The sequence below is a fragment of the Malaclemys terrapin genome, chromosome 9 (assembly GCF_027887155.1).
Source record: "Malaclemys terrapin pileata isolate rMalTer1 chromosome 9, rMalTer1.hap1, whole genome shotgun sequence".
NCBI classification, from domain to species: Eukaryota; Metazoa; Chordata; order Testudines; family Emydidae; genus Malaclemys; species Malaclemys terrapin.
In genome coordinates this window covers 100,675,663-100,698,285 of record NC_071513.1, presented here as the reverse complement: position 1 = coordinate 100,698,285, position 22,623 = coordinate 100,675,663, and the positions used below count along the sequence as shown (strand labels likewise).

The following is a 22,623-nucleotide window of genomic DNA, read 5'->3' as shown; positions in this document are numbered from 1 at the left end:
TGAAGGAACACCGTTTCAGGGTTATCAGCCCCATTAACGCACCCCACCCTTAACCTCCTCGTGGGCACCCTCTTAAGGTTTCAAGTGTCCTAGCAGTCACCCCTTTCAGGCAGAGACTGGTGTGTGTCTACATTCAGATCGGCGTGGGGGTTAGACTTAGTCTCTCTGCATCTCACTGTGATTTCCCCAACAGGTCAGACTGGGGTCCAGCACCTGTAATTTACTCTTTTTCTAGGGGCTACACAAGCTACCAACCAGCCTTTACAAAGCAGATTACATTGATTCTTAGGGAAAAAGCATCACAGGGAAAACCTCTAAAAACAATACAGGGATTTACGTGTTTACTAAACACTCAGTAATTGCTGATCAGCCCTATGAGGTCGTGGTAGGCCAAAGGCCTTCCAACCCCTCAGTAAGAGTTGGGGGTCCCCCTCCAGGACCAAAAGTCCTGTCCATTTGCTGAGTCAAACAGAAGACCCTGAGTCTGTTTATACTCAGTGTCTTGCTTTGACTCTCAGCCTCTTGAAAACAGGTAAACCAGTCCTTTCTTCTATCTGCCAGGTGGTCAAGCTTCAAAGCCAGCCTTGGGATTTTGCTCTAATCCCCCTGTGATTCCAGGCACATACAAATGCACATAATTTGTATTGTCTGCAAAGGGCTATGAATAGTCTATAAAACATACGGTCTGGCCTATCTCCATATAATGGCTTTTTGAGGTTTTCAATGTAATAGACAATATGGTTCTGAAAGATATTGCAACCACATGCAGTATATGTTCGCAAGGAACATTATCTGTGATTTCACATGTGTTGATATGAAACCAGAAGAAGCTAAATCACTGTTAGATGCTCCGGCTCTGTGACTTTGCAGGCTTCACATATTAGCGCAAAGATCTGCTCACTGGGAGAATGTCCTAGGTGTTTAGAAGTCTTCATTGGGCACTTTGCAGGTACTTCCTGGGAAATTAGTGGCAAAAAATGCAAGCAAGAATAGAGGGTTGCGTAAGGGGGATAAGCACTTGCTTCAAATGATACAAATAGCACGTGGGCTGGCTTGGTGACATGATGTTAATACTCTTCCCAGTGTATGTCTACACAGCAGTTAGGTGCCCATGGCTGGCCTGTGCCAGCTGTCTTGGGGTATGTCTATACTTATCTCCAGGTCCGGTGGTAAGCAATCGATCTTCTGGGATCGATTTATCGCGTCTTGTCTAGACGCGATAAATCGATCCCGGAAGTGCTCGCCGTCGACGCCGGTACTCCTGCTCGGCGAGAGGAGTACGCGGCATCGACGGGGCAGCCTGCCTGCCGCGTCTGGACCCGCGGTAAGTTCGAACTAAGGTACTTTGACTTCAGCTACGTTATTCATGTAGCTGAAGTTGCGTATCTTAGTTCGAAGTGGGGGGTTAGTGTGGACCAGGCCTTGGACTCATGGAGCTCAGGTTACAGGGTGGTTTCACTGTTGTGTAGACGTCCGGGCTCAGGTTAGATCCTGGGCTCTAGGCTCCTGCAAGGCAGGAGGGTCCCAGAGCTCGGGCCCAAGCCCGGACATCTATACAGCAGTGAAACAGCCCCGCAGCCCGAGCCCTGTGAGTCCGAGTCACCTGGCTGTGTAGACAGACCCCAGAGGCCTGGGTACAGTACACTCCCCAATTCCACTCTAGTTCATTTACTCAGTCTGTTAGAGGCAGCATGGCCAGTCCTAAAAAAAAAAAAGGGCCACGCCTGCTTTCTGAACAGGAATCACTTCATCCCATTAACAGCAGATATTTCAAGAAAAAGACTCCTTAAAAATCACTGCTTCAGCACGGACTGTTCAAGAGAGTTACTGTGCAGACGGTTGGCTCGTGTTGCAGGCCTTGGTGTGAACACAGCATTATCTTCTAGTGGCTAAAAGGACTTGGAAGTTATCTGGGTTCTACTTCCTGCACTGCCATTGACTTATTGGTGTGGCCTTGGCTGTCTTGGTGCGTGCTCCCCATTTTTAAAATGGGATAATGCTACTTGCTTTTGTAAAGTCCCGTGGGAAGCGGAGGTGAAAAATATTATTGTGTAAAGTATTATTACTTTATTGGCTATTTTAAGCAGAAGACAAAGTACCAGCCTTGTTATTTAACACTTATTGCAGTATGTAAAAGGCCGTAACCAGGTTGGGCCCCACTGTGCTAGAGGCTGTTCAAACCCATCATAGATGTCAGGCCATGCCCCAAAGAGTGGACCGGCTTTAAGACAAAGACATAGCAGGTGGAGGAGACAAACAAGGAAGCTGGGGTAGGGTCTGGGAGACAGGATAACAAATATAGCAGGACACACACTGGTCAGTAGAATGATTGCAGCTTTACCCTGCCTTGCAGTTGTCAGGTTGCTGTTTACCCAAACACACTACAGAAGAAGTGAATTTTGAGGAAACACTTGGAGGAGAACAAGGTGATGGCTTTCTGGATTTTGCCTGGGTGCTTTCACCACTCGTAAGGGGCGATGTGGGTGAAAACACAGAAGTGCTTATCAGAGACTTGGGCAATGGAGGCTGGTGTCATTGATGGAGCAAAGGCCGGAATTGACCTTGCAATAAGCTAATGGGGCATATAGGTAGGTGGGGCTAAAATGTGGAAGGCTTTGTCAGAAAAGACTGGAAGTTTGTGTTGATGCAGTGGATTAGGGGGAGCCAGTGGAGGGACTTAAAAAGAAGGGGTGATGTACTCAAAGCAATGAGCCAAGAGAAGTTTAGCGGTGGCATTTTGAACAGATAAGAAGGGGGTGAGTAGACATGCAGTATGCTGTCAGGTTTAATTGTGTGTTTATTTTAATTTTAGGAGTTTACCATTTAAGACCTTTGTTTACAGAATGCCAGCAAGTCAAAGAAGAATTAATTCACACCTGAAAAAAGGGCCTCTTAAAAGTGCCTAAAGCCGGTGCCCAAAAATGGGGTTACCACAAATTACTTGACAATCTTGATCGCAGGTTACAAAACTGTCCTGTTCGTCGTCTGAAAAATACTCAGTTTGATTCTCTTGTGTGTGATCCAAGACTTCAGCACATAGTGGTTGTCATAATGAACTCAGTTTATAAATATTCTCAATTCCCTGCATGGGCAGCAGGTGTCTCCCAAGAGCTGTTCTACCATGCACATGGGCACAACCCCTTCTTCACCACACAGGGAGCTAGCGTCGCCAGAGCCCAACTGGTACTGTTTAAGTGACCTCTGTGTGTCTGTAAACAAAAGGAAGATTCCGCACGCTCCTTCCATTCTCGCAGGGATCTTTCATCCAAACAGGTTCTGGCAGAACATTTTTGTTCTTTGATCTCACTGTCACTTACCCCTCTCCACCAACACAAAGCGTAATTGGTAATTGATAACTTCCTGCTACAAGGGGAGGCTTTCAGGGCTCTGGTTTAAACCGTTTACTGTATCCTGACATCTCTGTGGCGCACTAGGTACCAGCCTGCTTCTGCAAGTATCTTTTTATTTTCTGTTGCTGTGCCTCTCCTTAAATTTGACATGCAACATGGCATCTCTACCTCCACAGAACCCCCCCAGTGAGTAGCGAGATTAGGACCTCCGCATGGCACATGGCATCTCTTTAAACTAAGCTACAGATCTTGTGCATGCTAAAGTCTAGCCAGGTGAGCTGGAAGTTCTGAACCTGTTCTTATCCCCATTCCTGTCCTTAATCCTTGCCCTGGCTACAGCATTTACTCTGACTCTGAACAACCAATATGATAGTTAGGAGCCTAAAAATGGAGCCAGTAATGGAGCCTAAATACTAGGAAACTAGGCTACCAGGCAGGACTTGGCCTGGCCTCTGTACTGCCGAGGATTGGATGCAGTCCTTGGATGCTTGGCAGAGGACTCTTGAGTAGGAGCAGAAGTTATTTTACCTCTCTACTAGGCACTCGTGCAACCGCTGCTGGGATACTGTGTTCAGTTCTGGTGACCACAATTCAAGAAGGAAGCTGATAAATTGAAGAGGGTTCAGAGAAGAGCCATAAGAATGATTAAAAGATTAGAAACCATACCTTATAGTGAGATTAGAACATAAGAACGGCTATACTGGGTCAGACTAAAGGTCCATCAAGCCCAATATCCTGTCCTCTGACAGTGGCCAATGGCAAGTGCCCCAAAGGGAATGAACAGACAGGTTATCATCAAGTGATCCATGCCCTGTCACCCAATCCTAGCTTCTGGCAAACAGAGGCTAGGGACCACATTCCTGCCCATCCTGGCTAATAGCCATTGATGGACCTATCTTCCATGAATCTATCTAGCTCCCTTTTGAACGCCATTATAGTACTGGCCTTCACAACACCCTCTGTCAAGGAGTTCCAGAGGTTGACAGTGCATTGTGAAAAAATACTTTCTTGTGTTTTTGTTTTTAACCTGCTACCTATTAATTTCATTTGGTGGCCCCTTGTTCTTGTAATTTGAGAAGGAGTAAATAACACTTCCTTATTTACTTTCTCTATACCACTCATGATTTTCTAGACCTCTATCATATCCCACCTTAGTTGCCTCTTTTCCAAGCTGAAAAGTCCCATACGGAAGCCGTTCTATACCCCTAATCATCTTTGTTGCCCTTTTCTGAACCTTTTCCAATTCCAGTATATCTTTTTTGAGATGGGGCGACCACATCTGCACGCAGTATTCAAGACGTGGGCGTACCATGGATTTATATAGAGGCAATATGATATTTTCTGTCTTATTATCTATCCCTTTCTTGATGATTCCCAACATTCTGTTCGCTTTTTTGACTGCCGCTGCACATTGAGTGGATGATTTCAGGGAACTAACTACAATGACTCCAGGATCTCTTTCTTGAGTGGTAACAGCTAATTTAGACCCCATCATTGTATATGTATAGTTAGGATTATGTTTTCCAATGTGCATTACATTGCATTTATCAACATTAAATTTAATCTGCCATTTTGTTGCCCAGTCACCCAGTTTTGTGAGATCCTTTTGTAGCTCTTCGCAGTCTGCCTGGGACTTAATTAACTTGAGTGGTTTTGTATCATCTGCAAATTTTGCCACCTCACTGTTTACCCCTTTTTCCAGATCGTTTATGAATAGGTTAAATAGGACTGGGCCCAGAACTGTCCCCTGGAGGACACCACTATTTACCCCTCTCCACTCTGAAAACTGACCATTTATTCCTACCCTTTGTTTCCTATCTTTTAACCAGTTACCAATCCATGAGAGAACCTTCCCTCTTATCCCATGACTGCTTATTTTGTTTAAGAGCCTTTAGTGAAGGACCTTGTCAAAGGCTTTCTGAAAATCTAAATACACTATATCCACTGGATCTCCTTTGTCCGCATGCCTGTTGACCCCCTCAAAGAATTCTAGTAGATTGGTGAGGCATGATTTCCCTTTACAAAAACCATGTTGACTATTTCCCAGCAAATTATGTTCATCTATGTGTCTGACAATTTTGTTCTTTACGATAGTTTCAACCAATTTGCCTGGTACTGAAGTGAGGCTTACTGGCCTGTAGTTGCCAGGGTCATCTCTGGAGCCATTTTTCAAAATTGGCATCACATGAGCTATCCTCCAGTCATTGGTACAGAAGCTGATTTAAATGGTAGGTTATAGATGACAGTTAGTAGTCCTGCAATTTCACATTTGAGTTCCTTCAGAACTCTTGGGTGAATACCATCAGGTCCTGGAGGCTTATTACTGTTTAGTTTATCAGTTTGTTCCAAAACCACCTCTAATGACACACCTCAATTTGGGACATTTCCTCAGATCTGTCACCCAAAAAGAATGGCTCAGGTTTGGGAATCTTCCTCACATCCTCAACAGTGAAGACTGATGCAAAAAATCCATTTAGTTTCTCCACAATGGCCTTATCGTCTTTGAGTGCTCCTTTAGCATCTCGATCGTCCAGTGGCCCCACTGGTTGTTTAGCAGGCTTTCTGCTTCTGATGTATTTAAATTTTTTTTTTTGCTATTACTTTTGGAGTCTTTGGCTAGCTGTTCTTCACATTCTTTTTTGGTCTTTCAATTATATTTTTACACTTCATTTGCCAGAGTTTATGCTCTTTCCTATTTTCTTCATTAGGATTTAACTTCCACTTTTTCAAGGATGCCTTTTTGCCTCTCACTGCTTCTTTTACTTTGTTGTTTAACCACAACAAACCTCTTCTTTAGTTCTCTTACTATGTTTTTTTAAATTGGGGTAAACATTTAAGTTGAGCCTCTATTATGGTGTCTTTAAAAAGTTTCCACGCAGCTTGCAGGGATTTTACCTTTGGTACTGGAGCTTTTAATTTCTGTTTCACTCACCTCCTAATTTTTGAGACGATTCAAGGAGCTCAATCTATTTAGCTTAACGAAGAGAAGCTTAAGGGGTGACTTGATCACAGTCTGTGAGTACCTACACGAGGAACAAATATTCAATCATAGGTTCTTCTGTCAAGCAGAGAAAGGTCTAGCAAAATCCAGTGACTGGTAGTTGAAACTAGACAAAATCAGACTGGAAATAAGGGGTACATTTTGACAATGAGGGTAACTAACCACTGGAACAATATACCAAGGGTTGTGGTGGATTCTCCATCACTGACCACTTTTAAGTCCAAATTGGATGTTTTTCTAAAAGTTCTACTCTAGGAATTATTGTGGGGCAGGTCTCTGGCCTGTGTTATACAGGAGGTCAGACTAGACCAGTGGTCTCCAAAGTGGGGTGCGTGCAAGAGGATCCTTCAGGGTGCATGGCAGGAGGAGCGCCCTTTTTTTTTTTGCTTCGTCAGGCGGGAGTCCGAGCGGCTTTTTTTCCCCCCTCCCCCCCACTTCGGCAAAAATGGTAGAGCCGGCGCGGCAGGGGGTGCATGCTCAAAATTTTTTTACTGATAGGGGTGCGCAATCAAAAAAGTTTGGAGACCACTGGACTAGAGGATCACAGTGGTCCGTCCCTTCTGGCCTTGGAATCTAGGAAAACCTCGTGTGCTAGAGATCAGGAATTGAATAGCATCTTGCATGCCCATGCGTGCACCCTGAAACCACTATGAATCTTGTCCTGCCTCTGCCCTTCCACACTGGAGGATTAAAGACCAACGTATTCTTGCATGAAGATAAAAAACATTTATTTATAAACTATGGCTTCGGTTGTCTTAGAAAGCAATGGCTTGAGTAGCCTGCTTATCCACTCCAGAATTGTAGGGCTCAGCCCCTCTGAAAATCAGGATTAAGTCCTTGCGTGTTTATGGCTTACATCTGTTTTGTACTCAGTGGAGATGAGTGAGCTGTCTGCAGAGAACATTTGAAGTAGCTGGACTGCAGCATGGGAAGGAGGTCAGCTGTTAGATTGCTAAAACTGAGCTTGTCCTTTATGCACAGTGGTGCTGAGGCACCTGGGTCAGGAGCTGGTTACTCCGGCATGCCCTCGGGCTCGTTGTGGGAAGGAGGAAACAGTGGCCGTGTTTGTGACAATTTTAAGCTACCTTTGACATAGCGCTTTACGCGCTTCTTATCCCTGTTTCCTGAGCTGTGGCGCCTCTGCTGTTTGAGATGCTGAGATCTGTTAGAAAGGCAGCATCAGTCTCCTCTTCGGTTTATCAGCAAAGGAAGGGCTGATCTCTCACTGGCTTTTGGAGGTATTTACACCTTAGCCCACTCTTAGCTGAGCCCCCTTCTTTAGCAGTTTTAAAAAATGGTAACAAGTCAGCCGCCGTGTTCTGTCAATTTATTGCCTTTCCCCTTCGACTATACCTTCAGCTTCCTAGTTACTCTGCTCTGTGGCACTTGCAGCGTCTTCCCCGTGCAGATGTTTCCTAAACCTGTGCAAGTTCAGTTCTAAAGTAACATCCGTGGGTTGCTGGAGGCTAATTGGATGTGCTTGCCTTGGAGAGGCAATAGAGGAGAGGGCACCAACTACTAGCAAGTTCAGTGAACTGCTGGTCCTCTGATGTTTCACATGCAGTTGGGAGTTGCTCTTTTGTAAGTTATTTCTTAATGGGAGTTGTCCCTTGTTTGACTTGAAAATTTTTTATTAGACCTAATCTGTGAGCACAGCGGGTCAAGCCCCAAGCTGGATAAGACATATTTCATCTTAAGCGCTGGAGTATGATCAAGGCTTCCACAGGAAGAGGGCATATTGAACTTTCTCTGCAAATGGTTCTGATGTGAAAGATGTGCAGATGATCTCAAAATAGGAGAATGGATTTGCGTAATGATTTATGTTTTCCCTAGGCAATTAGTGCTACTGCTGTAGGACAATTATTGTTAAAAGTCCCATCACACGCTATTAAACATATTTTCCCCTTGGGCTTCAAGTAAATCTGTAACAAGTCCTATAGCAGAGTCTTAACAAAGATAAAAACAACTTGACTTTTCTTTTTCAAGTACATGATACCTTGTTTAGCGATCAGATCTGAAATGACTTCACAGTTAAGTGTTTGCTTGATGCCAAAAAAATTAATGAGCAAAGGAAAGTTTTAACATATAATCAGCATGCAGCAAAGAATTGTGGTTCTCAGATTGGTTCATGTGCCCTGTATTCCTAATTGTAGTTAATTTTTTCAGTGCTTGAAAGGTGGTTGATTTAATAGATTAACTTTCCCTGAGATCACAACCCTTTGGTCAAATGGATACTTCACTTGCATATTTTATACCTTGGAAAGGCTGGGTGTGAACAGTAGCATGCATCTATAACAAATCCCTGAAAATAATTGTTCATGGAGCTAACTCTGCCACAGGTTTGGGCAGATGTCTGCCTGTATTTGGCCTTTATGCTGGTGGCACTGACATGGCCACAGTGAAATAGAATAAAATGTGTAGCTGACGTTAAATTTTTTGAAAGCATCAACCTTTAGAGCTCTAACTCAAAGCGATTAACAGGTTTTTTGGGTTTTTTTAAGCATAAACTTGTGATCCGGGAAACTTTTAACAGCAAGGGTAATTAGTCACTGGAACAATCTATGAAAGAAGGTGGTACATTCTCTATCACTTGAAATCTTTACACCAGGATTGGGTGTCTCTCTCTAAAAGAGACGCTCTGGTTCAGCCACAAGTTATTAGGCTTGATCCAGAAATTACAGGGTGAAATTTATGTCCTGTTAGGCGGGAGGTCACATAAAATGATTACAGTGGTCCCTTCTATCCTTTAAAATCTATGATCCCTTTTCTCCCATTTGTAGTTAGTTTTTGACTTTTGTTATGGGTTACAATATAAATTCAGACAGGTGGAATTATCTTAACAAATTTTTCTGCACAAAAAGCAGCCTTGATAACAAGGTAGGGAGAAACTCAGTGCTTTAAGCCAGAAATAAGGTATTGGTTATCAGAAAAGGTGGCATCGCCATTAGCGAGAATGCTAAAATCTTGCTCTGACTTCAAGATGACCTGCAGCATTGTAAAGTGCATGTTGTAATAGTTGCTTAAGTAGTGAAAATTTTAAAAATTGCACTAGTAGCCAAAGCTGAGAGAAGACTTGCTCCAGTTTGAAATAATGCAGTAGTCTTTGTCACTGTAATACAGAGGTGGGCAAACTACGGCCCGCGGGCCACATCCGGCCCGCGGGACCGTCCTGCCCGGCCCCCCGAGTTCCTGGCACGGGAGGCTATCCCCCGGCCCCTCTCCTGCTTTCCTCCCTCTCCCACAGCCTCAGCTTGCTCGCCCTGCCACAGGCGCAATGCTCTGGGTGGCGGGGCTGCAAGCTCCTGGGGCAGTGCAGATGCAGAGCCCAGCTTGACCCGATCTCTGAGCTGCGTGGTGGTGGTGGTGTGGCGGCATGGCCCAGCTCCAGCCAGGAGGTGCGGCTCTAGCGCCGCCAGCCACCGGTGCTCCAGGCAGTGCGGTAAGGGGGCAGGGAGCAGGGGAGGTTGAATAGAGGGCAGGGGAGTTCGGGGTGGTGGTCAGGGGGCAGGGGTATGGATAGGGGTCGGGGTGGTCGTGGAGGGGGCACAGGGGGTTGAACGGAGGCAGGAGTCCTGGGGGGACAGTCAGGAAGGAGCGGGGAGTTGGATGAGGCGACAGGGAGCAGTCAGAGGCAGGGGTTCTGGGGGCAGTCGGGACAGGGAGAAGAGATGGTTGTATGGGGCAGGGGTCCCGGGGGGGCCATCAGGAATGAGAGGAGGGGTTGGATGGGGCAGAAGTTCGGGGGGGGGAAGATAGGAGGTGGGGGCCAAGCCATGACCCCTTCCCCTAACCGGCCCTCCATACAATTTATGAAACCCGATGCGGTCCTCAGGCCAAAAAGTTTGCCCGCCCCTGCTGTAATAAATGACCATTGCTCATGCACTGTAAGGAAAAGTGCTTCCTAGTTTCTTTTATTTTAAGGATTTCTTGGCATTTTGTTAAGGAGATAGATAGGAAGTTGCATTTTGAGGATGTGAAAGAGCTCCTCGTTACGGTTCTTTTAAATTAGAATGCAGTACTGTGGTACTTCTTATCTTTGTCTCTCATATAACTATAGGCGTGGTAAGTCATTTCTTGGTCATAGTGTTCAGCAATTTTCTTCCAACGCTGCACTCCAAAGTGTTTCTTGGTTGCTTGGAGGGATGGGGAAAGATCACAGTGAAGTCTTCATTTCTGTAGCAAGAAGGCCAGTCTTTGCTCAGCAAGTCCCTTATATCAGGTTGAGTAGTACAAAGAGTGCTCCTCCGATAAGTGCTCCACTGTGCGTGAAATCAGGTGTGTGTGTGGGGGGAGATGCTTTGAGACTAGAGAGCAAGACGTAGGGTCTCAGGAAAGTTGTGGGTTATCATAGCTGTAGCTGGTGTTATATACTGGGATGCCAGCTGTATATTTGCATGTCATGTTTAGGAATGTAGCGGTAGCAGCCTCGCTACTTGGAACATACAGAAAGAGCCTGGGCAAAGTACAGTGTAGGGCCCAGTCTTGCAGTGGCTGAATTGAAGGACGAGAGAGGCTATATAGCTTGATATGGCTCTTCTCCAACTTAGAGCCTCACAAAGATGGGGCAATTAGTTAAATCTTTTTCTCAAGGGTTTCATGTTACTGGGATAAATTCTCAAAGTAAACTGTATACTGGGAAATCTTTCTCTCAGGATAATAAGCATCTGTAGTTAGTAAAGCCAAAAATGGCATTGGCTTGAAAGTTTTGGATTTTACGGCTTCATTTTTTAAATGCATGAATCCTTAAGGGAGGCTTTGTCAAAGTAAAATATTATTGTAAAGCAGCACGGAGGCATGAATAAACCCTGAAATGTTTTGAAGGTCAGGGTGTTGATTGCAGGATAGCACAGAAAGCAAGTGGATGGCTCAGCGGTGTGTTTACTTTGATGCTGTTGTGTATCTGTCTGCTTTCCCCTCATCCTGCTCTTTTTGCTGATGATCATGGGCTACAAATCCTCTCTCCTTGCTGATGTTTACGTGCTACGTAATATCAAAGCGGTTTATAAAATATTTATTGTAGCTGGTGGAAAACAGCATTTAAATTTATGATTTCTGACCTTTTTTCATTTAAGAAGGACTGTAAAAATAAAAATCGTATTTTAAATTTCATTTCCTGCATTACCACCTCACTTCTTTAACTGGTAAGAATGTTTACAATCTCTTTATTTTTCACAACCTCTCGTTCACTCTGCTCTTCGCTCAGCATAGGAATGGTCTGTAGAACCAATTTCATTTTTACGTTCTCATACATTAGAACAGTTTTCAACCGTTCCAGACTATTGTACCCCTTTGAATCTGATTTGTCACATGTACCCTGCCTCACTTGCTTGCAAAATCAGACCTAAAAATACAGAAAAGTATCACAGCACACTATTACTGAAAAATAGCTTACTTTTTCTAATTTTTACCATAAAATTAAAAAATAAAATGATTGGAATATAAATACTATACTTACATTTCAGTGTGATACTTGCGCCTGTTTTTTGTCTGAAGCCCAAGCCCCAGGCAGGGGGCTGAATAATGTAACTTAGCTTCGTGGGGCATTGAGCAATTGCCTTGCTTGTTACCCCTAATGCTGGCCCTGCACTTACGACCCCCCCCCCAACCCATCCTGTGACACCCCCAGGTTGAGAAACACTAATCTAGATGAGTTGAGTACCCCCTGGAAGACTTCTGGATACCCTCAGGGGTACCCTGGTTGAGAACCACTGCATTAGAACAATGCTGTGCAGTTTGAAAACACTTCAGGAGAATTATGAAATGCAAAAAAGATCTATAAATGTAACAATTGTAGTTAGGTGGTCTGAATCTGGACTTAAAGTGCTAAAAGTATGATTCTAACGAACAACTCCTTTAGCTGGCAGCTGTAGTAGGCTTTTATTTTCTTGTGGGAACCACTAGAGGGGGCAAAGACTCACACTCTGCTCTGTGTATTGCAGAGAATACAGTAAAACCTCAGAGTTACGAACCTCTCGGGAATGGACGTTGTTCGTAACTCTGAACAAAACGTGATGGTGGTTCTTTCAAAAGTTTACAACTGTGAACATTGACTTAATACAGCTTTGAAACTTTACTATGCAGAAGAAAAATGCTGCTTTTAACCATCTTAATTTAAATGAAACAAGCACAGAAAGTTTCCTAACCTTATTCAGTCTTTTTAAAAACTTTTCCTTTATTTTTTTAGTAGTTTACGTCTAACATGGTATTGTACTGTATTTGCTTTTTTTGGTCTCTGCTGCTGCCTGATTGCATATTTATGGTTCCAAATGAGGTGTGCGGTTGACCGGTCAATTTGTAATTCTGAGGTTCTATTGTACTTCTAATTATTTTAGAAATTGGGGCCTAAATTACCTGACAAATATATTTTCAGCTAGTGGTATGCATGTAGCTTATGCATCTATCCTAGTAGGGATGTATTAATGAGATATCATGAATGATTTCTTATGTTTTGGGTTTTTTTTATAAAGAGCCTCAACATCTTGGCAATTGAGGGCTGGTTTCAAATTAAAAAATAAAAAATGAAACCCAAACACTTGATTTGCTCCCTCGAGATTTAGAAAATCTTTTCTAAGGCTCATGTAGCCTCCTTTTGTGCAAAAGGCAGATGGCAACTTTTCTGGCTAATTGAATACAGACCTAAGTGACATTATCTCGTCATCTGAACTGTTATGTTCTTGACACGTTAATCAGGAAGGGGAAATTATTTGGGAAATAATTTACCCAATTGTTAAATCTTGTGTGGAAAAGGTTAAAAGGGTTTTATTGAACCTTCCACGTATTTTATCTTTATTTGCCAGATAAAAGGGACCTTTTTTTCTTAAAAACAAACAAAAGCTTAATAGCAACAGAAATGCCTTCGTGACTTAAGGAAAAAAGGAAATTAAAACTGTTTGGATTTAAAAATTCCGTGAGTGTTTGCAACCCTTGCTTTATGCTAGTACAGGAGAACCCAAAGCTGAAAATGATTAGAAACTAGTGAAACTGACTAGTCTATTTTCATTAACCAAAGCAGAGCGTCTTACAGAACATAGCAACAGAGGGTCCTGTGGCACCTTTGAGACTAACCTTTGAGACTAACTTCTGTTAGTCTCAAAGGTGCCACAGGACCCTCTGTTGCTTTTTACAGATTCAGACTAACACGGCTACCCCTCTGATACTTACAGAACATAAACACCATTCATCATGAAAGTGATCTAGGACATTACAAATTTGTCAGGTTTAATAATCAGAGTTCATGTTAGTAACGCAAGGAAACTTGTTCCAAAAATTGGATTTTTAAGACCGTGGGTAAAATTTTCAGAAGTGCTATGTGATTTAGGAGCCTGACTCTCATTGAAAGTCAATGGGATTTAGGTCCCTAAGTAGAACTGGGTGAAATTTTTCAACTGAATTTTTTTGGGCAAAAAATGCAGATTCAGGTCAACTGAAACATTTCCAGAATTTGTGTAGTTTTTGGTGAATTGTTTTACTTGAAAACCACTTAAATAAAAAAAAACGTTTCATATTTACATTTTCAAAGTGAAACTTTTGACTCTCGTTTCTAAATCACCTTTCATTTTATTTTGTAAATAATAGGGAAAGAAAGATGAAAACAAAACATTTCAGGTCAAATTAAGCATTTCATTCAACTGATTTTTTTTTTTTTTTTTTTTTTTTTTTTTTTTTTACTTTTTGATTCACCGGAAATTTTGAAAAAAATTCTGTTTTGAGTCAACCCACATCTAATTCTTTTCCCTGATTTTTTTCGGAATTGCCTGTGAACTGAAAAATCTGTCGTCTGCACAGCTGTTCTCACAAGTGTTTAAGGTCTGAGCTACATTTGGAAATTCTATCAATAAAACCGTTTCAGTTAACGATAAGGTGTGTGGTGTTTTTTGTTTTGTTTTTGTTTTTTTGTTTTTTTAAACCAAAATGGTTAGATCAGGTTATGCTCTAGGTGTGGACGCAGTTATGTTAGCTTATACTTAATAGCGCTCATTCCTCTTTCCGTACAGGAGTGAACTATACTGGTATAAGCAATTTTATTTTGGTAGAACTGAATCCACACTGGGGACATTTTGATGTGTAGACAAGACCTTTGCAAATGGGACTTAAGCTCCTAAGTCTCTTATGGACTTTTGAAAATGTTGTGTCTTCAACTCCTAATTGGAGGCTAGAATGCTAAGACTACAAGTGGACTGATGTGTTGGGTTTAAACCTGAGCTAGGTGGCTCAGCAGTCTATACCTGGTTTTTATCCTACTGAGACCTGAAACTGTTTCTTCATGGAGTAACACACTCCTTTATATTTTAGAGCCTAAAAATATTCTCTCTAGTAGGAGTCATTCCATGTCTTAGAAATCTTTTGGAATGGCTAAATCCTAGCATGCATAATGAGAAGGGGAGAAACACATGGTCATGTCTGGTATGCTTTTTTTTTTTTTTAATTCCAGCAAGTGTTCAGAATTTGTGAAACAACTTATGTAAGATTGTAAATATGAAATTTCATTACTCAATGACAAAACAAAAGGAGAGGCAATGGATTTCTTTATAATGCATGAAATTAGCAGAGGGTTTTTTTATTAGGTAATTTAAAAATGGACTGTTCAGAAAAAGAAGTTTCATGGTAAAGTCAGGAGAAAATACTGAGATACTTGAACCATGAAATGAAATTGTTTGGTGAAGAATTAATAACTTTTATTATGGCAGAGAAACTTGCTGTTGGATATTTACTAGAGAATATTATACCTGCGTATTTTGCAAAATAAGTCATTTGTTATGCACTGTTTAGTGACTTTATGAGAAATGAACCTCGCTCTTGTAAAAGAAAAGTACCCTCCGTATTTCTAGAAGTGTGTGTATGTAAACATGATTCCTTATAGGACAAAGAGCTTTCCATTTAAAGGGACACTGTTCTTTTTGTTTTTAAGTATCTGGGAAGGATTCACATACAAAGATGTTGGGGGCCTCAAATTTCTAGATAGATGGGGCTTGCAATTTAGTCAATTACAAAAATAAAATAAAAGCAGATTCAAAAGTAGATGATAGTTACTGTGATTAGTTTCCTATTTTTAAAAAAATGTCTGTCTGTCTGACTTGCTGCTGTTCGGAAGACCCTTGCAAACTGAGGAGAAACTGAATATATAGACAGGTTTCAGAGTAGCAGCCGTGTTAGTCTGTATCCTCAAAAAGAACAGGAGGACTTGTGGCACCTTAGAGACTAACGAAAGCTTATGCTCAAATAAGTTTGTTAGTCTCTAACAAACTTATTTGAGCATAAGCTTTCGTTAGTCTCTAAGGTGCCACAAGTCCTCCTGTTCTTTTTGTGAATATATAGAGAAACCTCAAAAGTGGCTATCTAGAAAGTGCTGTCAAATGCAAAAGTAAACACTGTAAAGAGAGAGTTTTTCTACTTTCAATTAGTCAGTGGTGGTTACTTGTATAACAACAGTAGTTTAAGTATGTTTTAATCAGAATGATCAAGAAGTTTTATACAGTAAGGTCATTTTATGGGGGTATTAAATACACCTCTTAGGTATCGGGTATGTTGGTACTTCTGTGTCCATTTTGCATGGAAAGGATCAGGTACCTCTGTAGCAATTTCTGGTGGACAGAGAGATACTTTCTGCAGTTTCATATTGCAAGTTTCCATGTTGTTCAAAGTTCCATCAAAACATTTGCTGCCCTTAGATTATTTTACTTTCATTGCTGATGTTACATACGATATACAGCATAAAAAGAAATTTGTAAACTACTACCAGCTTCTGCTGACTTACGGTTTTTATGTACAAGCTCCTGAAGTTGACTTTTCCATTGTGACAAGTTTCAGAGTAACAGCCGTGTTAGTCTGTATCCGCAAAAAGAAGAACAGGAGTACTTGTGGCACCTTAGAGACTAACAAATTTATTAGAGCATAAGCTTTCGTGGACTACAGCCCACTTCTCGGATATGCATCCGAAGAAGTGGGCTGTAGTCCACGAAAGCTTATGCTCTAATAAATTTGTTAGTCTCTAAGGTGCCACAAGTACTCCTGTTCTTCTTTTTCCATTGTAGTAAGGAAATAATTAAAAAAAAATACTGCCTCCCCCGATAAACTCCATGGAAAACATGCCAGTTTTGCTAACATACAAAGTTGTATTAACTCTAAAGCTAGCTTTCTAATACACAGAATGTTGTACGGTTTCATGTTAAAGATTTGTTTAATACATTTTTGTATGGAATTTTTTTATTTTGGAACCGTTTGGAAGTTGAAGCTAATGCAGAATGCTGTAGCCCACTTAAGTGGAGTTCATAGTTGGAGCGCGCTAGACTTGCACTCTGTGAACTTTACTGCTTGCCAATAAGCTTCTGAACGGAATTCAGGATATTGAGTTCTAACCTATAAAGCCCTAAATGGCCTGGCACTTGGTTGTCTGAGACCCCTCTTTCCTCGGCTCCTTTCTTCTCAGCAGGACCGGCTCTAGGCACCAGCAAAACAAGCTAGTGCTTGGGGCGGCACATTTTTAGGGGCGGCATGGCTGGTGCCAGAATGCCACCCCTAAAAATGTGCCCCGGCCGCCCTAGCTCACCTCCACTGCTGCTGCCACGGCGCGCGAAACAGCTGATTCGTGCGCTGTGGTGGCTCGGGGTCTCCCAGGCTCTCAAACCTGGGAGGGAGCGGGAGATCCCGAGCGGCCGTTTCGCGCGCCGCTGCTCCCCGTCCCTCCCAGGCTTGGGAGCCTGGGAGGGAGGGGGAGAAGCAGCGCCCGTGCCGCGGCCACTCGGAGTCTCCCCCTCCATCCATCCCTCCCTCCCAGGCTCTCAAACCTGGGATGTGGGGAGACTCCGAGCGGCCGCGGCGCGGGCACTGCTTCTCCCCCTCTCTCCTAGGCTTGAGAGCCTGGGGGGAGGAGGCAGGGCTGGGGATTTGGGGAAGGGGCGGTGTTGAGGCGGGGCCGGGGGTGGGGTAATTAAAGAACCGGGGGGCGGGGAGGCGGCCAAAATTGTTTTTGCTTTGGGCGGCAAAAATCCTAGAGCCGGCCCTGCTTCTCGGTTCTCTGTGAGCTGAGGGATGAAAACATTATCTACCACCTCCACAAGGGAGATCAGCAGAGCTGCTGAAGCTGCTGGGAGGGCATTGTCTTCTGGGGGTAGAGGGTGTGCCTTGAGTTTCGAACCTACTCCCCCCACTTGGTCTGCAAGATCCCAGATTTGTTAACTGCTGAACATGCTGCAAAGCTCATAATTCCTCCCTCTTTGTTAAGGCTGTCGAGGAGGGTGTGAGTGGAGGTGGATGTTTTTATGAGCAGTCCTTTTGTCTCTGTTTATGTTGTAATTTTGACTTGCGGGATATGCAGCCAGAGCAGTAGATAAGCATCTGTAGATATATTTTAAAAATTGGAAGAAATAAACAACCGTATGATCAAGCATAACAGTTCTGAAGGAACCGTTCTGTCCCATGCCAGTGTGTATATTAACTCAGTTTTAAGGAGTTTTCATCTTGTGTCTCGTAACTTAAAAAGACAATTCAACTACCAAATCTGAGTTTCTGTAACAAAGAAAAAATCAAGCAAACTGGGAATTGCATAATTTAATATTCTATTTTGTACCTGGGACCTATGGGAGTTTCCAGATGGTTGATTTAGCACAACACGGCCCATATTCTATAAGAATTAAGAGAACTGCAGCCCAAACACTGATTATTATTTTTTTGGTACTTGTGTAGATTTCAGACCTTAAGGGTTAAATGGATTTTTTTTTTAACATTTTTTATTAAACAGAGTGTAGTTTTCATCCAAAAAAGGGCTTGAGTTTTGCTGGTGAGTGATTAACTGCATTATAAACGTTTATAAATCATTTTTGTTTATGCAGATACCTATATATACTAGAAGTTGAGAATTGCAAAGCTTTCTCACTTGGAAGTGTAGCTAAAAGGAAATGTGCAATGACAGCAAAAGGATTATTTTCCAAACAAGTTTATTCTACTTCATGCTGATGCTAGCAGCTGGAATGTCTATCCATCTGACTTTTCTGCGCCCTGCACAGTGTAATATTTAGCTGCTGTATAACCAATTGCTTACCCTCCAACAGTAACTTGCAGCAGTTCCTTCATATCAGAGCGCCTCTTACTAATGGAGGTAATTTGTTTTAGTTCTTCTGTAGTCTTGTAGATATTGTTGCTAAAATGAGGACTCTTCTGTCCAGTATGATTTTTTTTTTTTTTTTAATTCCCTATCCCTGTCTTCCTCTTCTTATCCTCCCCCCCCGCTCATAACCACACTTTTTGGGTATGTCTGCCCTGCAGCTAGAAACCTGCGGCTGGCCCACGGGGCTTGGGCTAAAGGGCTGTTTAATTGCAGGGTTCATGTTCGGGCTCAGGCTGCAGCCCATACTCTGGAACCTCCGCACCTCGCAGGATCCTAGAGCCTGGGCTCCAGCCCAAGACCAAATCTCTATACCACAATGAAAACAGCCCCTTAACCCAAGCCCCACAAGCCCGAGTCAGCTGGTATGGGCCAGCCAAGGGTTTTTAATTGCAGTGAAGAACATACCCTGTTGTGAATTGCCCTCTCACCAAGATGTTTGTCTCTACATAGAAGCATGCTCGTCTCTAACTAGCCTGGTTTTCCTTTCTGGATTTTTCAGGTTAAAATCTAGTCTTACACAATCTCTTCCTCGATATGGATTGTGACATGACTGAGGTATCCTTGCTCAGTGTCTAAATTGGGTAACTGGGACAGCTGATAGGAGTTTCTATTGATGTACATAGACCTTGGCAATTAAATTTAGATGACTACTTGCTGGATGAAAGAGGGTTTGGTGAAATACATGTTTGCTTGGGTGAGGCAGTTGCTCATGAAAGCCTGTTCAGGGGTTGTTTTCTGCTGTTACTCTCACAGAAGTCCTCCCCTGAGACACACTAGGACTGGGACACAAACTGGATTTTGACTTGGGATTCTTATTACAGACTGTCAACTCTACCAAAGTTGTTGCTGAGGCAGCCGATGAGCTAAATTACCTTTTGCTCCTTCAGGGTGCTCCATCCTAGGCCACAGTTGAGTTGGTTGGTGGAATGAGAGGAGAAACTTCTATTACTGCTGCCTGGGCTTTTGCTGTATCCTTTTATTGCCAATACTGCTTTTCCTTCCCAAGACAGGGTATATGTGAATAAATAAATCACTTGCTTTGCTTAGGCATCCAGTAGCTTTCATCAGAAGCACATTAGAGAGCTGTTTTTGTTGGTTGGTTTTTGTTTTTGTTTTTTAAATCTAGAACAGTTCCTGAAGAAGGGTGAGGAATTTTACCTGATACACATGTTCAGCATGAGGATGGATGCAATTGTCTGCTATATGACCGTTTTTTATGACTTGCTAATTTGTATGAACCCAGGCTCTGCTCCTCAGAAATGTAGTCTCTTGGCACTATTACGGTGCTAGACAATCCAAAGTGAACTGTGTGCTGGGTTAGTTTGTCATCTTAAATATTCCCCCTTCACGAAGGTTGATATTGCTTTGATTGCAAATTGTTCTAACACATTTACTGGTCTGCTGTGATCAGACCACCTATGAATTTGACCCAAAGAGGAGCTCTGTCTACCTCGAATGCTGTCTCTTTCACCAGCAGAAGGTGGTCCAATAAAAGACATTACCTCACTTACCTTGTGTCTCTAATATCCTGCGACCAACACAGCTACCAGAACACTGCAAATATGAATTTGAACACACTTGTGGTTTCAGAGCATCCTCCTTATAACTTGGGTGATAATGTGCAGGTATATACCTGAAGTTGGTTGAATATTTTTGTTGCCCTTCAAAATATTTTTAGAAGAAAAATTTAGTTTAAGATAATGCAGATCGAATTGAGGCTTTCGATTATCAGTTGTTCTCCCTTAAAGTTTGGCTGCTATTCACAGCTGTAACAACCCATTACTACTGGGCTTTCTGATGACAGAGGTATTGAGCAGAAATTTTGACTAGTAGAAAAAGATTCCAATGTTTGTTTATTTTTTTTTCAATGCTTAATGAGGTGCGGGGGGAGAGGAAAAATGTAATATAACTACCAACGAAACACGTTTTAAATCCCTTTCCTGGAATTCTCTGGCATTGTTACTTCAGGTTCTCTTTTATGTAAAATGTATTGGGAAGGCCATGTTATCTTTAGTGCTCTCCATTCTGTAGATAAACAAATAATTTTGCTGCATAGGCTTTATTAGCTTTAAAAAGGAGCTTTAAAAGCTTAAAGAAGGGTGGGGGGAGCTTTGTGCTGAAGCTGATACAGATTAGAAATGAAAACTGTGAAAAGATAAGTGACTGCAGACTGTAAGAATTAAAATAGCTTTGGGAAATATGATTTTCTTCCCAAGAAGAAACAGTGATGTAATCATCTGGAACTGTCAAGAAGTTTTTGAGCCCCCGGATCTGCAGTAGCCATTGCGTTAGGTTTTTACAGCTTGTTGGGAGAGATAAAGGGACTCCCTTTCCTTTAGCAGCACATATTTGTAGCTTTGTGTCATAGATGATTGTGTTGCAAAGACTGCAGAAAGTTGTTAGATGTAAATTCTTTCCGATTCTTTAATTTTAATTAAGAATCTGTAATTCTTTCTAATTCAGTTGAAGTGCATTAACGTACAGGTCTAGCTGATGTGGAAATGTCCTGGTAGGTCCTTTGTTGGTATCAGCTTTGAGAGCCGATGTATAGGTAGGCTACTGGCTGCTGACACCATTTTAAACTCCATGTCATCTGAACCTGATCAGAACAGTGTCACGTTGGTAACATCCAAGGGGCCTGTTCCTGCACCCATTGAAGTCGATGGCAACACTCCCACTGGCTTGAAAGGGTGTAGGAATGAGCCCTAAAAAACCACCAAGTTGTCCAATTTCATTAGCGCTCCCAGTGTTACTTACTCTGAAGGAGCTAAACTGGCATTATGCCAAAAAAAATAAAAATCCCACCATTGCTATCTTCCCTTGTCAAGGCAAGGCTCAGTCATTCAAACAGGACGCTGGAAATCAGGAGGCTTTGGGGTTTTCTTTCATACTCTGCCACTGACTCACTCTGTTTTTAAGAAAGTCACTTGCTCTCAGCTCCCTAATTTCCTGTTCCTACGAAAGTGACTTCATCCCTATTTTAAAGGGTGTTGCCATCCTCTGATGACAGTTGTTGTATAAATACAAAGTAACCTTATTCTCTCCTTTTGATAAATTAAGGCATTAAAAGTCTAAGTGCCTTGAGTTTCACCCTGCTTTATTTCCCTGGTAATAAATGTTCATACGTTTGTGAGTGCATTATCATCATTAATGCACACTGGTGTACCCTGGGGTATGAGGCTGAAAGCAATAACTGCATCAAAGCTGAAGGAAGAGGCTGTGGTTAGATCACGTTCCACAGAGAGTAAAAACTGCTTTACTCGTTTTAGGTTTCATAGTTCCCTATACCTGTTTGATCTTAATTTTAAGAACGCCTCTTCTTCCTGCTCTTTAAAACAAAAACAAAACAAAAAGAAACAGGATAGAATCTGAAGATACCTGTAGCTGGTCAGGGCTGAAGTTATCAGCATCATTAATTACTCTTAGTTTGGTTACCAAGTTACTGTTATCTGCTCTCTTGGTACAAACCATTTTAAAACATGCTTTCTTAGCAGACCACAGTTTCACAAACTTTATCTGAGGAGGTGAAGGCTGAAGCCACCAAAACACTGGATTTTCAGGAAACCCTAACCATCGTTAGACAGTTGGTAAATCTTGTTTGTTTTTATGGCAATATTGTAAAATAAATATTTACATAAAAGACGAGTGACAGAGTTACAAATTAGCATGCATAACTTGTTTAACATTCTGAAAATATTTTAGGCATTCTTTGAGACTGGGAAAGCATAAATGTTCAGGATAGATGGCCAAGTATGTGTTGAATCTTGATTCTACTCCTCTTCTCCGCCCATTGAAAAGAACCCTGTCTGATCTAGTAGTTGGAACTAATCAATGTTGATTTCAATTATATTGTTCGATGTCTGCTTGTCCCAAGGCCATCTGACACCAGTTAAGGCAATGAAATTTCTGATGGGCACATTTTAGCAAAAATCTAGAATCAGTTTGGTATATCTTGTGTATTCAGACTGAAATCTTGGCTCCTTGAAGCCAGTGGCAGATCTCTATCGCCTTCATGGAGTCTAGGATTTCATGCATAGGGGTTAAAAGGATCCCCATCAGCACACCTTCCAGTGTATGTGGCAAAAGGCTTTACTATCTTTTCATTTGGTGACTGTGTAAATTTTGGGCCAGGGAAGGGGATTTAATTCATTAACAGTGAGCAAAAAAGA

The 22,623-nt window shown here is 42.2% G+C and overlaps 1 protein-coding gene across 1 annotated transcript in view; it reads left to right on the top strand.

Annotated features, from left to right (window-relative positions):
• The window catches only part of PSMD1 (proteasome 26S subunit, non-ATPase 1), a 120,404-nt gene that overhangs the window by 25,685 nt on the left and 72,096 nt on the right, over positions 1 to 22,623 (top strand). The gene's annotated exons all lie outside the window — the stretch shown is intronic.